This window comes from Ovis aries, chromosome X (genome assembly GCF_016772045.2).
Source record: "Ovis aries strain OAR_USU_Benz2616 breed Rambouillet chromosome X, ARS-UI_Ramb_v3.0, whole genome shotgun sequence".
NCBI lineage: Eukaryota > Metazoa > Chordata > Mammalia > Artiodactyla > Bovidae > Ovis > Ovis aries.
Genome location: NC_056080.1, coordinates 72,852,691 through 72,868,045, shown reverse-complemented (window position 1 = coordinate 72,868,045; position 15,355 = coordinate 72,852,691).

Here is a 15,355-nt window from a genome sequence, read left to right as displayed (position 1 = left end):
TCTTCCACTAAGATGAGTTTCTTTAACATTTCTTGTAAAATTGGCTTTGTGGCGCTTAAGTCTTTAAGCTTTTGCTTGTTTATAAAACATTTGGTTTTTCCATTAAATCTGAATAAAAACTTTGTTGGTTAGTATATTCTTCCTTATAGGTTTTCACTTTATATCACTTTTGATGTACTGAACTTCTCCCTTCTGGCCTGTAGAGTTACTTCTGAAAAGTCATCTAATAGCTCATGGAAGCTTCCTTGTACATAACTTGAAAAAAAAAATATTTATTTTAATTGAAGGCTAGTTTCATTACAATACTGTGTTGTGTTTTGCCATACATTGACATGAATCAGCCACAGGTGCACATATGTCTCCCCATCCTGAACACCTCTCCCACCTCCCCCCCCCCACCCCATCCATCTGAGTTGTCTCAGAACACCAGCTTTGAGTGCCCTGCTTCATGCTTTGAACTTGCACTGGTCATCTAATTTACATGTGGTAATATACATGTTTCAGTGCTATTCTCCCAAATCATCCTACCCTTGCCTTCTCTCACATAGTCCAAAAGTATGTACATAATTTTGATTGTCCCTTTCTAATTTTTCATGTTCTCTCTTTATTCTTAATGTTTCCTATTTTAATTATAATACGTCTTGATGTAGTCCTCTTTGAATTGATCCTCTTTGGGACTCTCTGAGCTTCCTGGACCTGGATGTCATCTTCCTTTCACAAATTAGAAAAGTTTTCAACTATCAACTGTTCAAATATGCTTCCTACCCCTTTCTCTCTTCTCCTCTGGGACCTTTATTATGTCAATGATAGTCTGCTTTATATTGTCCCAGAAGTCTCTTAAACTGTTCTTATTCTTTTCTGTTTCCTTTTCTTTTTGATGAAGGCAATCAAATTGTACAAACTTCCACCTATTATATAGCTAAGTTTAACGGATGCAATATACAACAGGATAAATATAATTAACACTGCTCTATGTTATACATGAAAGTTGTTATGAGAACAAAACTTAAAGGTTATTATTATAAGAAAACTTTTTTATATTCCTTTAATTTTGTAGCTATATAAGATGACAAATGTTCACTAAACTTATTCTGATAATTATGTCATGATATGTGTAAGTCAAGTCATTATTCTTATCAATCTTTTTATTTATTTATTTATTGTTTATTTACTTTACAATACTGTATTGGTTTTGCCATACATTGACATTAATTCACCACAGGTGTACATGAGTTCAGGATTGGGAACTCAAGTCATTATTCTTAAACTCATACAATACTGTATGTCTGTATATTCCACTATATCCAGCATGTGTAATGTTTGCTGCACTTACTTATAATTAACCTTAAAACCTTATAAATTTAGTAAATAGTATATTTATTTGAGCAAACTTCCAGAGACAGTGGAGGACAATGGAGGCTGACATGTTACAGTCCATGATATAACAAAAAGTTAGATACAACTTAGTGACTGAAAAACAGCAACAAAACACCTAGAAGTATGTCTCAACGACTAATGGTGTGAGAATTGTTTCAGCTCCCTGCATCAGAGTCTTCAAATACTTTTCTATAACAGAAACTTATTTCATTCCAAATTAATATCAGCTCTTTCAAAATCAAAAGAAAAAAAGTCAGTTGTATACCATGATACAAGCAGTTCTCAATACCTGAAGAATTCTAATTTTAAATATATTTTTTAGTTTTTCTTTTTAATAAACATGTGGTTGATGAAATAATGCAACACCTTAAATTTTAAAATAGCATGATTTAAATTTATTTTATTTTTTAAATTAATTAATTTATTTTAATCGGAGGCTAATTACTTTAAAATATTGTAGTGGTTTTTGCCATACATTGACATGAATCAGCCATGGGTGTACATGTTTTAACCTTTTGTGAATATGGTGCAAGAAAATTCTGTACCAAATTAATAAATTCCGCACTGATAATATTTTGAAAAATTATCCTAACATCGCAGCAAATTAGTTAATAGATTATTCGAGAGTGTTGATAAGAACTCTGTATCCTGAAAAAAACTTTCTTGAGGCTTGGAAAGAATGCATTCAGCTCTACACTGCCCTCAGATCTCTCCGGTATTCATGTATTTTCATGGTCTATAGATAGAGCAAGGTTAGAAGACACATCTAAAAAAAACCAAGTATTTATTGTTGCTTTGTCTCTGACTTAGCACAAAGCTTCCTACTGTATCCCAATATGTTGTCCCAATCCAGCTAACTCAGAAAGGTTTTTGTGAAAAGCCAGAAACTTGGCCCACCACCCATTCTTGGACTATATCCCATTATATCTCACTATATGGAACTGCCAGTTTCTTCCCAGGATACTTTGTTTGAACATTTTTATAATTTTAAGTAATTTCTCTTTAACATGAAAAATCCCTTTTAGTCTACATTATTATTCCCTGAACCTTATAGCACTTGTATATATATGCAATCAGTGGTAATTTTTCTCCCAGTATCCTGTCCTTATCCCAAACCTGATGGCTGAAAATTTTCCAGAAACTTAGTTGATTTGTTTTTAGAATAGATTATATTTTACCAAACATGTGCCTGATATCAATTTTCTAATGGTTGTTTGCCTACCTCCAGACCTTGGAAAACCATCAGCTCAGATATACATATCAGTTAGCTTATGATAAAGTACCCATCACTCCAGTGAACTTCACAAGTTAGCACATATCCAAAATTATTCTGTCCATAATCATTGATGTAGAATATCAAATAATTAATCATAAAACACTTAAACAGAGTGAATTTGCTTGAACTTTATATCACCATACTAATAAATTTCATTCCCAGATAAATTTTCCTGGAGTACTGTGATGAGAGTTAGCTAGCACATGTTTGCAGATATATTTCTATAATAGATAATGAGGAGTGAAGTTACAGAAAAGAGACAGTTATGGAGGAAAGAAATGCATTTTGTAGTAGGGACAGTTTGGATATATAATATATTTAGAGCTTTGAAGAATCTATTAGTGTTTCCAAGTTTAGTAATCAATAGAAAACTTTGTTGATTATCATCTTTTTAATTTTTTTAAAAATATAAACTTATTTATTTTAATTGAAGGCTAATTAATTTACAATATTGTATTGGTTTTGCCACACATCAACATGAATCCGCCACAAGTATACACGTGTTCCCCATCCTGAACCCCCCTCCCTCCTCCCTCCCATACCATACCTTTGGGTCGTCCCAGTGCACCAGCCCCAAGTATCCAGTATCATGCATCGAACTTGGACTAGTGATTCATTTCACATATGATATTATACATGTTTCAATGCCATTCTCCCAAATCACCCCACCCTGTCCCTCTCCCACAGAGTCCAAAAGACTGTTCTATACATCTGTGTCTTTTGCTGTCTCACATACAGGGTTATCATTACCATCTTTCTAAATTCCATATATATGTGTTAGCATACTGTACTGGTGTTTTTTATTTCTGGCTTACTTCACTCGGTATAATAGGCTCCAGTTTCATCCACCTCATTAGAACTGATTCAAATGTATTCTTTTTAATGGCTGAGTAATAATCCATTGTGTATATGTACCACAGCTTTCTTAGCCATTCATCTGCTGATGGACATCTAGGTTGCTTCCATGTCCTGGCTATTATAAACAGTGCTGCGATGAATATTGGGGTACATGTGTCTCTTTCAATTCTGGTTTCCTTGGTGTGTATGCCCAGCAGTGGGATTGCTGGGTCATAAGGCAGTTCTATTCCCAGTTTTTTAAGGAATCTCCACACTGTTCTCCAGAGTGGCTGTACTAGTATGCATTCCCACCAACACTGTAAGAGGGTTCTCTTTTCTCCACATCCTCTCCAGCATTTATTGCTTGTAGACTTTTGGATAGCAGCCATTCTCACTGGCATGAAATGGTACCTCATTGTGGTTTTGATTTGCATTTCTCTGATAATGAGTGATGTTGAGCATCTTTTCATGTGTTTGTTAGCCATCTGTATGTCTTCTTTGGAGAAATGTCTGTTTAGTTCTTTGGCCCATTTTTTGATTGTGTCATTTATTTTTCTGGAATTGAGCTGCAGGAGTTGCTTGTATATTTTTGGGATTGTTTGTCAGTTGCTTCATTTGCTATTATTTTCTGCCATTCTGAAGGCTGTCTTTTCACCTTGCTTATAGTTTCCTTTGTTGTGCAGAAGCTTTTAAGTTTAATTAGGTCCCATTTGTTTATTTTTGCTTTTAAAATATTCTGGGAGGTGGGTCATAGAGGATCCTGCTGTGATTTATGTCGGAGAGTGTTTTGCCTATGTTCTCCTTGAGGAGTTTTATAGTTTCTGATCGTATGTTTAGATATTTAGTCCATTCAAAGTTTATTTTTGTGTATAGTGATCGTCTTTAATTGGATATGATAAATTTTGTTGACATGGCTATTCTATTTGAAAATTTTATTTATGAATTTAGATAATAACAGAATTTCAGTTGAATTTCTCAATATAGTTTGAGTAATTTCTTCATTCTATTTATAATAAAACAATTAAATCAGTATCACATGGAGCATAATATGATCCCATATATATTATACTTAATGGGTTAAATGTAGTTTTGTAGCATATGGAATTTGATGAAATTTAATTTTAGGTTTTCCCATAGTATTATTTGAGATGAGATTTAATTTTTATTTTTCCAAAAATCTATTTGAAATATTTTTACAATATAAACAATAATTTAATTGTTTTCCTATTTGATTTTTGCCCCTCTTTTTCCCCTTATATTTTGGTATAGCAGAAGTTTATTCTTTGGGAACATTTATGGTATATATTTTAGAAAAAATAAATAATAAAAATAATTTTATTATTGACACTTTTTATAATATATGTTACACTTCAATTTCGTACCTAAAACCAATATTTGTTTATTTATTTTATTTTACTGTTTTTGAGGCTTTTTATTATTTTTTAATTGGAGGAAAATTGCTTTACAATGTTGTGTTGGTTGGTTTCTACTGAACAACATTGAAAATCAGTTATATATATATATATATATATATATATATATATATATATATATATGTATGTATGTATGTATATCACTCCTTCCTAAGCTTCCCTCCTCTCTCCATCCCATCCTTCTAGGTCTACATTTAGTGCTAAACCAGGCTCCCTATGTTTTATAACAGCTTCCCAATCCTATCTATTTTACACATGATAGTGTATAGATATCAATGCTACTTTTTTTCAGTTTTTCCCACCCTCTCCTTCTCCCACTGAGCCCACAAAGCCATTCTCTACCTCTGTATCTCCATTTCTTCACTGCAAATAATTTCATCAGTACCAATTTTCTAGATTCCAATATTTGATATTTTCCTCTTTCTGATTTACTTCACTCTGTATAACAGGCTCTAGGATAATTATCTCACTACAATTGACTCAAATTCATTCCTTTTTATGGCTGAGTAGTATTCCATTGTATATATGTACCATATCTCCTTTATCTATTCATCTATTGATAGACATCTATGTTGTGCCCATGTCCTGGCTATTGCAATAGTGTTGCAATGAACATTGGGGTACATGTGTATTTTTGAGTTGTGATTTTATCAGGGTATATGCCCAGCAGTGGGATTGCTGTGTCATATAGTATATTTATTCCCTAGTGTAACCAGCATTTTAAATTAAATTTAATTAGAAACCTTTGTGTAGATTCTGTTTAAGTTTTTGTTTTTTGCTTCATTTACAAATAACTTATCCAAATGGTGGTTAACTGTACTATTAATATGTAAAAAGGAAAAAAAAATTAAATATGGTTCTAAACTTTAGCAATTTTTAAGTGTATTCCACAAAATAGATGAAATGTTAAAGTGATTATATGGATACCTTCCATCCCAAATTCTCTGCTCTCAATAATCTGGAGTTTTCAAAAACACATGCCAAAGTGCTCAGTTGCATTAATTCTTTTAACTTTGTGTAAGCATACTGCTTTAATGTCATAGAATGCAATCTGTTAGAAACATATTTTTACTCTCCGAAGTGGATATGCATGTATTTTGGCAACCAATTACTTTACAGGCATGCATAAGCAAATAATCATATTCATGCTTTTCTTATGCACAAAGTTTTCTCATCATGCCAGTACAAATATTTCTGTTAGTAGCTGGACTGAGGACTGCTTTTAATCATTCCACATCATTTGCTATTAATCTAACCAGTATGGTCTGTGTCTTCCTTAATGCTGCTTTATATATATATATATATATATATATATATATATATATATATATATATTTCTTTGTTCAAGAGAGGATAATCACATGAAGATAAATACCAGCATAAGGCCTAAAAAAATACATAAGAGAAAAAGAACTTTAAAACATTTTAAGTCATTCTGCAATTCACACATATTTTTTTGTATCAACCTACTTAATAGTGATATACATGTGAACAGATTTAATTTTTTTAATTTTTCTGAATCTGTGTTAACCAGGAAAAAGAGTAATTGTTGTCAAGAGCATTCAAACTGTCAGAATATCCTTCAGTCTAAAAGTGTTAGAATATGTGCAGAAATAATTACTGAAACTCTATTCAACTGTAATAATAACCTGCCACTGATGACAGCAATTACTGCGAAAGAGTAATAGAAATCAAAGGCACATTTTTCTCTGACAAGTACATTTATAAGGTTTACATTGGCTGAATAGTGTTGACAATGATGATGTGCTGTATCATTCTTAATCACGACTAGCATGATGTTACATTTTGAACTGTTTCACATTAGAAAGAAACTAATTGCTTGTTTAATTTGACAGTGTCCAAGCTTTCCATACATAGGGATATATATTTTTAAAATGAATAGAGATTAAATGTTATGCTTCTTTGCCTGTTTCACATCTTTTTAAGTCCAGGTTTTAAGTACATTCTACCTTAAATAAAGGAAATTGAAGTTAAGCCAAACAGGCAAGGCAAAATCTAAGATTTTTAAAATAATTTACTAATTCATAATTAGGTAAAATTATGGCCATTTCTTTCAATTTCAGTTTTTGCAGTTGTCATCTTTATTACCAGTATTTTTTGGCCATGCTCCCCACGATGTCTTGAGGCAATATTGCATAGACTCCTTTAGAGGGTATTCTCTAATAGCATCAACAAGTAATAACATCTAACCTGGTCAAGCTGTGAGATGGCCTATTTTCTTGAAAGCATGTTAAAGTAAAACAAGGTAAGTGATTTGTTTTCCTCTGAAGAAATTTGGTTGTTTCAAAGTAATATTTAAATGTATAATTTAGTTTTCACAGAAAAGAGAGAAAAATAGTATAAAACTTAAGGGACTTTAACAAAAATGTTTAATCATATTTTGTTAAATTGAACTAGATTCTTTCTAATATTTGAATTATAAAAGACCTGTATGAAACAGGGCACTCAAAGCTGGTGTACTGGGACAACTCTGAGGGTGGGATGGCGGGGGGAGGGGGGGAGGTGGGAGGGGAGCTCAGGATGGGAGACACATGTACACCCATGACTGATTCATGTCAATGTATGGCAAAAATCACCACAATATTGCAAAGCAATTCAGTTCAGTTCAGTCTCTCAGTCGTGTCTGACTCTTTGAGACCCCATGAACTGCAGCATGTCAGGCCTCCCTGTCCAGCACCAACTCCTGGAGTCCACCCAAACCCATGTCCCTTGAGTTGGTGATGACACCCAACCATCTCATCCCCTGTTGTCCCCTTCTCCTCCTGCCCTCAATCTTTCCCAGCATCAGGGTCTTTTCAAATGAGTCAGCTCTTCACATCAGGTGGCCAAAGTACTGGAGTTTCAGCTACAACATCAGTCCCACCAATGAACACCCAAGACTGATCTTTAAGATGGGCTGGTTGGAACTCCTTGCAGTCCAAGGGAATCTCAAGAGTCTTCTCCAACGCCACAGTTCAAAAGCATCAACTCTTTGGCACTCACCTTTCTTTATAGTCCACTCTCACATCCATACATGACCACTGGAAAAACCATAGCCTTGACTAGGCGGACCTTTGTTGGCAAAGTAATGTCTCTGCTTTTCAATATGCTGTCTAAGTTGGTCATAACTTTTCTTCCAAGGAGTAAGAATCTTTTAATTTCATGGCTGCAATCATCAGCTGCAGTGATTTTGGAGCGCAGAAAAATAAAGTCAGTCACTATTTCCACTGTTTCCCCATCTATTTGCCATGAAGTGATGGGACTGGATGTCATGATCTTAGTTTTCTGAATGTTGAGGTTTTAATTTCCAATTAAAATAATAAATATATTTAAGAAAAAGACCTGTACTATAATTTGCTTTTTCATTTTCTTATGGTTTATATATCACTTACAAAGTTGTAAGGTGCAATCAATGTTAATATTTATTTGAGGGAGATCACGTGGGTGTCTATCTCAATGTCCCAGACACAAAATAATTTTCTAGATAAGAATAACTTCCCTGGCTTTGAGAGTAGGCTCTATTCTCCCAGACAAAATTGTAATCCACATTTTTATTGAAATATTACCGATTTGCAAGTTTGTATTAATTTCTACTGTGCAGCAAAATGATTTATTCTTTTCATTCTTCTTTATATACATTCTTTCTTATATATTCTGTTCTTCTATGATTTATCATAAAATATTTAATACACTTCTCTGTGCTAGATAGTAGGATCTTATTGTTTGTTCATTCTATATATAAAAGCTTACATCTGTTAACTCCAACTTCCCACTCTATCCCTCCCCCAACTCCCTCATAATTGCATATGAGAATAGGAATAGGAATTGTTCATTTTTCTTTGGCATAATATGAATTATAGATATAGAATTAACAGTGAAGCAGACACTTTTGATGTTAGTCAATCAGTCGTGTCTGACTCTTCGTGACCCCATGCACTGTAGCCCTCTGTGCTCCTCTATTCATGGTATTTCCCAGGCAAGAATACTGGAGTGGGTTGCTATTTCCTTCTCCGGGGGTTCTTCCCAACCCAGGGATCAAACACACGACTCTTGCTTGACAGGTGGATTTTTCGTTATCACTGAGGCATCTGGGAAGCCCAAAGTAGGCACTAGAAAATCTGAATTTTAGTTTTAGCTTCAGTAATTATCATTCATTATATAAATTGAGGCATGTCATAAAACTGATGAGACTTGGTATCTTAATTCATAAAATGGAATATTAATATTTACACTGTCTACTCTACAATTATTGCACTAATCAATAAAGATAGCATATATTAAATTGCAAATTATAAATCACTTTGCAGTTATAATAAGATGTTGTCATTTCACCCTTAGAGAATCTGGGTCTGTTCTCTGAGATTGCATATTTTATGTATGCACTTTTAGTAGGTATCAGTAATTATGTCCTGACTCAGCTAAAATTCTTTAACTTCATATTTCATATAAAGTACAGTGCCAAAACTACTCAGGGAAAAATATGCAAGCAAATAAAAACTATACTTCAAATCTCAGAAGTGATCACATGTATTAGTGACGTGGTATACAACTCATTGTGTGGCTATGCCCACTGAAGAGAAAGCCCTAATTAACCATTGGGGACTTTAGGTTTGGGCAGGAAATCAAGGACTTCTCAGTATTTTCTGCACTTTTTGTCATGTTTCAGTTTGTTTCAAACTTTTTTAAAAAACATATACTCTGTTTGAACAAACAATGCTGAGATAGCACAAATTATTTCTTTACCAATTATTTATACTTGCAACAGTAGTAGCTGTTATATTTTCAAAATTTAAATTCTCAATGAGAACAATTTATGTTTGTGTCTTTTAGAAGGAATATTTGGAATGGGTTGCACAAAAGCAGATCCTTTCCAAATTCAATTCTCAAATATTGAACTTTTCTCATCTTCTAACATGAAACAAAATTGTTCCCTGGTGTATTTTTGAATGTGTTTAAAAGAATGAATTCTAGAAGGCGGTTGAAATCTGATCTAATTACTTGTTCACAGTCTCAGTAAGCTAAATCCAAATATTTATCCAAATATAAGCACATGAAGAAAAGGAAAAAATAAATAAATTTGAGGTTCTTGGAAGTATGTTTTTCATACTTTTTCATACTTTTTTTTTTTCATGGCTTTTTTCCTAATATTTTATTACTCTGTATTTAAGTGAATCCTATTTAATCCTGTCTGCTCCCTCAATTTCCCCCAATAAGGCACAGCACTTACTATATTGTTGTGACATAACAAAAGCATGAATCATCCCCTAAAATCATTATGTGCTCAAATAATTTTGATTATTTTATTCCTTTGATCTGGGCTGATTGTGTCAAAGATCAGAGGGAAAGATTATTTCATAGTCTGAGCACTGGTTTTCAGACTCAGATTATTGCAGACAAGGGCATGTTGGATAATTCAGCAGAGATACCATTTTCATGGAGGTCTCTATAGTTCTCTATGTGGAAAGCCTGAGTCTATACAAAATAAGAATATGATCATAGAAATTAGAAGACCTCTGACTGCATTTTAAAATGTTTTATTGTGTTTCTTGCATTGCCATCTGGGAAAAGAAATATGGAAGTAAAAACTAATGAAGGTTAACGTATTCTACCTTTCAGTACAGTTTTGTCTTTTTTTTTTTTTTCCCCTTAAGGTGTGATTGCTGGTCACCTGCATCAAATCTTCCAGTGTATTTCATAAAAATAGGAAGTTAGATGATGCAAGTTTTGGTTTTAAATTTGCAAATGCAATTAAGTCGGAGTGACCTGGAACTATAATTTATTAAGTAATTTGAAAGCAATCTTCTGTATAAACCAAATATGATCTAGGATTTGTTCAATAGTTACAAAATGTAACAAATAGTTTCAAAGTATAACAAATAGCTACAAAGTGTAAAGGCAATGGAACAACACAGTAATGTACTTCTTAAGCTGAATATGTAAATCATCAAAAGAAGATAATTATTAGTCCCAGATAGTCCTATTTGGTGAAAAAGCTATTTTCTCTTTCAGTAGCTCTAAAATTAACTTTTATGTGCAGAATCCTGGGCCCAATTCTAGCTAATTTTTTGTTGTTGTTCAGCCACTCAGTTGTATCCAACTCTTTGCACCCTCATGGACTGCAGTACACCAGGCTTCCCTGTCCTTCACTCTCTCCTGGAGTTTGTTCAGACTCATGTCCATTGAGTCAGGGAAGCCATGCAGCCATCCTCCTTCATTGCACTCTTCTCCTCTTGCCTTCAATCTTTCCCAGCATCAGGGTCTTTTCCAGTGGGTCATCACTTCACATCAGGTGGCCAAAATATTGGAGCTTCAGCTTCAGCATCAGTGCTTCCAATGAATATTCTGCATTGATTTCCTTTAAGATTGACACTTTTGATATCCTTGCTGTCCAAAGGACTCTCAAGAGTCTCCTCCAGGACCACTGTTTGAAAGCATCAGTTCTTCAATGTTCAGCCTGCATTATGGTCCAACATTCACATCCGCACATGACTACTGGAAAAACCACAGTTTTGACTATATGGACCTTTGCAGGCAAAGCGATGTCTCTGCTTTTTAATATGCTGAATTTGAGACTCCATGGCCTGTAGCCTGCCATGGTCTTCTTTCTGAATTTCCCAGGCAAGAATACTTGAGTGGGTTCACCATTTGCTTCTCCAGGGGATTTTCCTGACCCAGTAATTGAACCTGTGTCTCCTGCATTGTGGGTGGAATTCTTTACACTGAGCCACCTTTAAAAGTACCTAACCAATTTACCAAAATTAAATAAAAATTATATATATTTAATGTGTACAACATCTTACATGTATGATTATTATAGGCAAGGTAGTTAATAGTTCATGTACTGTTAGGGAAATTAAACAGTCTTGTTTAGGCTTCAGAGACAAACCAAAACAGGCCTTTGACCTTGATTCTAATCTACCTGGACACTGCCCTGACTATTGCTGTGTGTGCCAGACACATTTGATGTGAGTGTCTGAAGAGAAACATGATAGATAGATAGATAGATAGATAGATAGATAGATAGATAGGGAGCAGATCTTGGAATTTAAGTCCTTGGAGATCTTTTGAACTGAATGGATGCTTTTGGACTGTAGTATTGAAGAAGACTCTTGAGAGCCCCTTGGACAGCAAGGATATCAAACCAGTCAATCCTAAAGGAAAACAACCCTGAATATTCATTGGAGGGACTGATGCTGAAGTTGAAGCCCCAATACTTTGTCCACCTAATGGGAAGAGCCAACTCATTGGAAAAGACCCTGATGCTGGAAAAAACTGAAGGCAGGAGGATAAGGGGATGACAGATGAGATGGTTGGATGGCATCTTGAACTCAATGGACATGAGTCTGAGCAAACTCTGGGAAATGGTGAAGGACCAGGAAAACTGGAGTGCTGTGTGCAGTACATGGGGTCACAAATATATAAGACTGAGTGACTGAATAACAACAGGAGGAGGGATGGCCAACCACTCCCCAGGCTTAGCAATATTCCAAGATTTGCAGAACAAAGCAAACAACATTGCAAAAAATTAACATAATACCAGAGCTACAGTTTTGCTCACAGATTGATGATGATATCAGCTTGTTTTTTGGGATTATAAATGGGAACCTGTACTTGCAATATTTGACACCTCACTCATGGAGCAGAAATACTACCTGGGGCCTTTTCCCAATTGGAACTCCAAATATGCTGTGAAATTGGACTTCTCAGTGCTATTTAAGTCTGGATGTTGGTCAAAACCCAATTTGGTGATGTATCCTCTGATCTTTCTATTTCTTTTTTTTTTTTTAATGTTAGTGTGTTGAGAGTAAGCTAGATAGTTCTCTAATAAATATTTGTATTATTTATTTGTATATGATTAGTGGCTTATTTTGTTAACAGATCCTTTGAGCCTGAGACAAAAGTGAAATATTTCGGCAAGCAAAACACCTACCATCTCTTCATATCGTTGTCATATTTTCTTTGTGGTATGAGCACCTGAAATCTACACTATTATCACATTTCTGGTATTCTATACAGTATTATTAACTATAGTAATCATGATGAATATCAGATTTCTAGATTTATGCATCCTCCATAACTGTAACTTTATACTCTTCAGTCAGCATCTCTCCCTTTCCTCCAAAATTGTTGTCCATGATAAGTACCATTCTAATCTCTGCTTCTAGGAATTTGACTCTTTTAGATTCCACATACAAGTGGACCTTTCAATATTTCTCTTTTTTGTGCTTGATTTATTTCACCTAACATAATATCCTCCAGGTTTATCCATTGTTATGGCATATGGCCAAAAGTCAAATCTCCGTGGGTGGGCCCACAAATCTGAATATTCAAGATGCAGCCAAGGCAATTATGATTACTCTTTAAGAAATACTATTCTAACTATTGTGTGTCTCACAGCTTTTATAATTTTATTCGTAAGGCACTTGAAAAGAAAAGCAAACATTCCTGAGTCTTCTAAATATCTACATTTTCTGACAGATTAGTACATGGGCACAGAGATAGGCAGTTCCCAAGATTACTATTTCTTCCATGATTATTGAGAGGTTAAGACTGATATGATAGTGAAGTTAGAAATCTGCCCACATGGTGAGATGTGAGGCTCAAGAATACAAACCTATCAAAAACATTGTCTCTTCTACATAGACATAATGCCCATAAATCTGCCATTATAAATGTATTCTGGTAGATTTAAAAGGCTTTTCAATTCCTTTAACAACTTTTTCATTAAGTGCATACTATGTGTTAGATATTGTTTTAATTCAGACACTCTTGTGGTGTTCTCTGGAAGGTTGCCTATCTCCAGTTCATTTATTTATTTATTTATTTATTTTTCTGGCATTTTATCTTGTCCCTTCTTCTGGGACATAATTTTCTATTTTTTCATACTGATTAACTTTCTGTAATGTGGTTTTGGTTTTAGCCACTATGGGATTGTGGTTCTTCTTGTTTTTTCCTATCTGCCCTCTGATGGAGGCTAAGAGGGTTATGTAAGTTACCTGATGGGAGGAACTGGTGATAGGAAAAACTGGGTTTTCCCTAGTAGTCAGGGCCTTGCTCAGTAAAGATTGAATTCAATTATCTGATGATAGATGGGGCTAGTTTTGTTGGTCTAATAGTTTTTTGGCCTATGGTGGTGCAGCCTTCTGGTCTACAGGCTCTATGGTTAGGTTAAAGGTGACCTCCAGGAGGGTTTACTCCAAACGGGACCTTCCCAGACTCCCTGTCCCTGTGGTGAGCTCCTGATGACCCACACCTCCACAGGACACCCTCCAACACTAGCAGGTAGTTTTGCTTAAATCTCCTGTGGAATCACTGCTCTTTTCCCCTGGGTCTTGGTACACACAATGTTTGTTTGTGCCCTCCAAGGCTGGAGCCTCCTGTTTACCCCAGTCCTGTGGAAGAATTGTAATCAAATCCCGCTGGCCTCCAAAGTCAGATTCCCTAGGGTTTCCCAGTCTCTTTGTCATGTTCCAGTGCTGGGAAACTTGACGTGGGGTTCAGAACCTTCACAACAGTGGGAGAACTTCTTTAATATTATTGTTCTCTAGTTTATGAGTCACCCATCCAGTGAATATGGGATTTTATTTTACCATGCTTATGTCCTTCCTATTGTCTCACTCTGGCTTCTTTCTCTTTGGACATAGGGTAACTTTTTTTTTGTAGGTTCCAGCATTCTCCTGCTGATGATTGTTTAACAGCTAGTTTTGATTTTGGTGCTCTTGCAGGAGATAAGCACATGTCCTTCTACTACACCATCTTGAACCACAATCTTATAGTGTTTTCTATCAAAGTACAAAGATACCTCTGTGAGGATGTGTATATATATATATATATATATATATATATATATATACACACGTGTGTGTGTACATCTATATCACTGTGTTGTATAGCAGAAATTAGAGCATTGTAAATTAACCATACTTCTGTAAAAAGATAAATTTTAAAATAGATACCTGTGTAAACACATGTATAATCTGTATCAACTAGTAGGGGATGACAATAATGAACACCTATTGAACTCTTTATTATATGTAACAGACTCTTCAAAATGTTTTATATATATATTAATTTTCCCAATAATCTTATTTGGGGTAATATTATTATCACCTTTTTATAGAAGAAGAAACAGGATTGGAGAAAGTTTAAATAATTTGTCTAAAACTATATTGCTAGTGAATGGCAGAGCAAAGATTCAAATATAAAATGGCTGTCATACCAGCCTCACCTTTTAATTACTGTACTAGACTGAGGTCATCAAATATCTTCTTTCTGGAGCTGTGAATATGGTCCTAAAGAAATAAGATAAATTTATAATTGTGTTTGAGGTGGAAGAAGAAAAAAAGGCACAGGGAGACAGAAAAATAGGAAGTGGAAGGGCATAAAATCTAACCCTTGTTTTCTTCATCACCATGAAGGTTCTTTTTTGTGG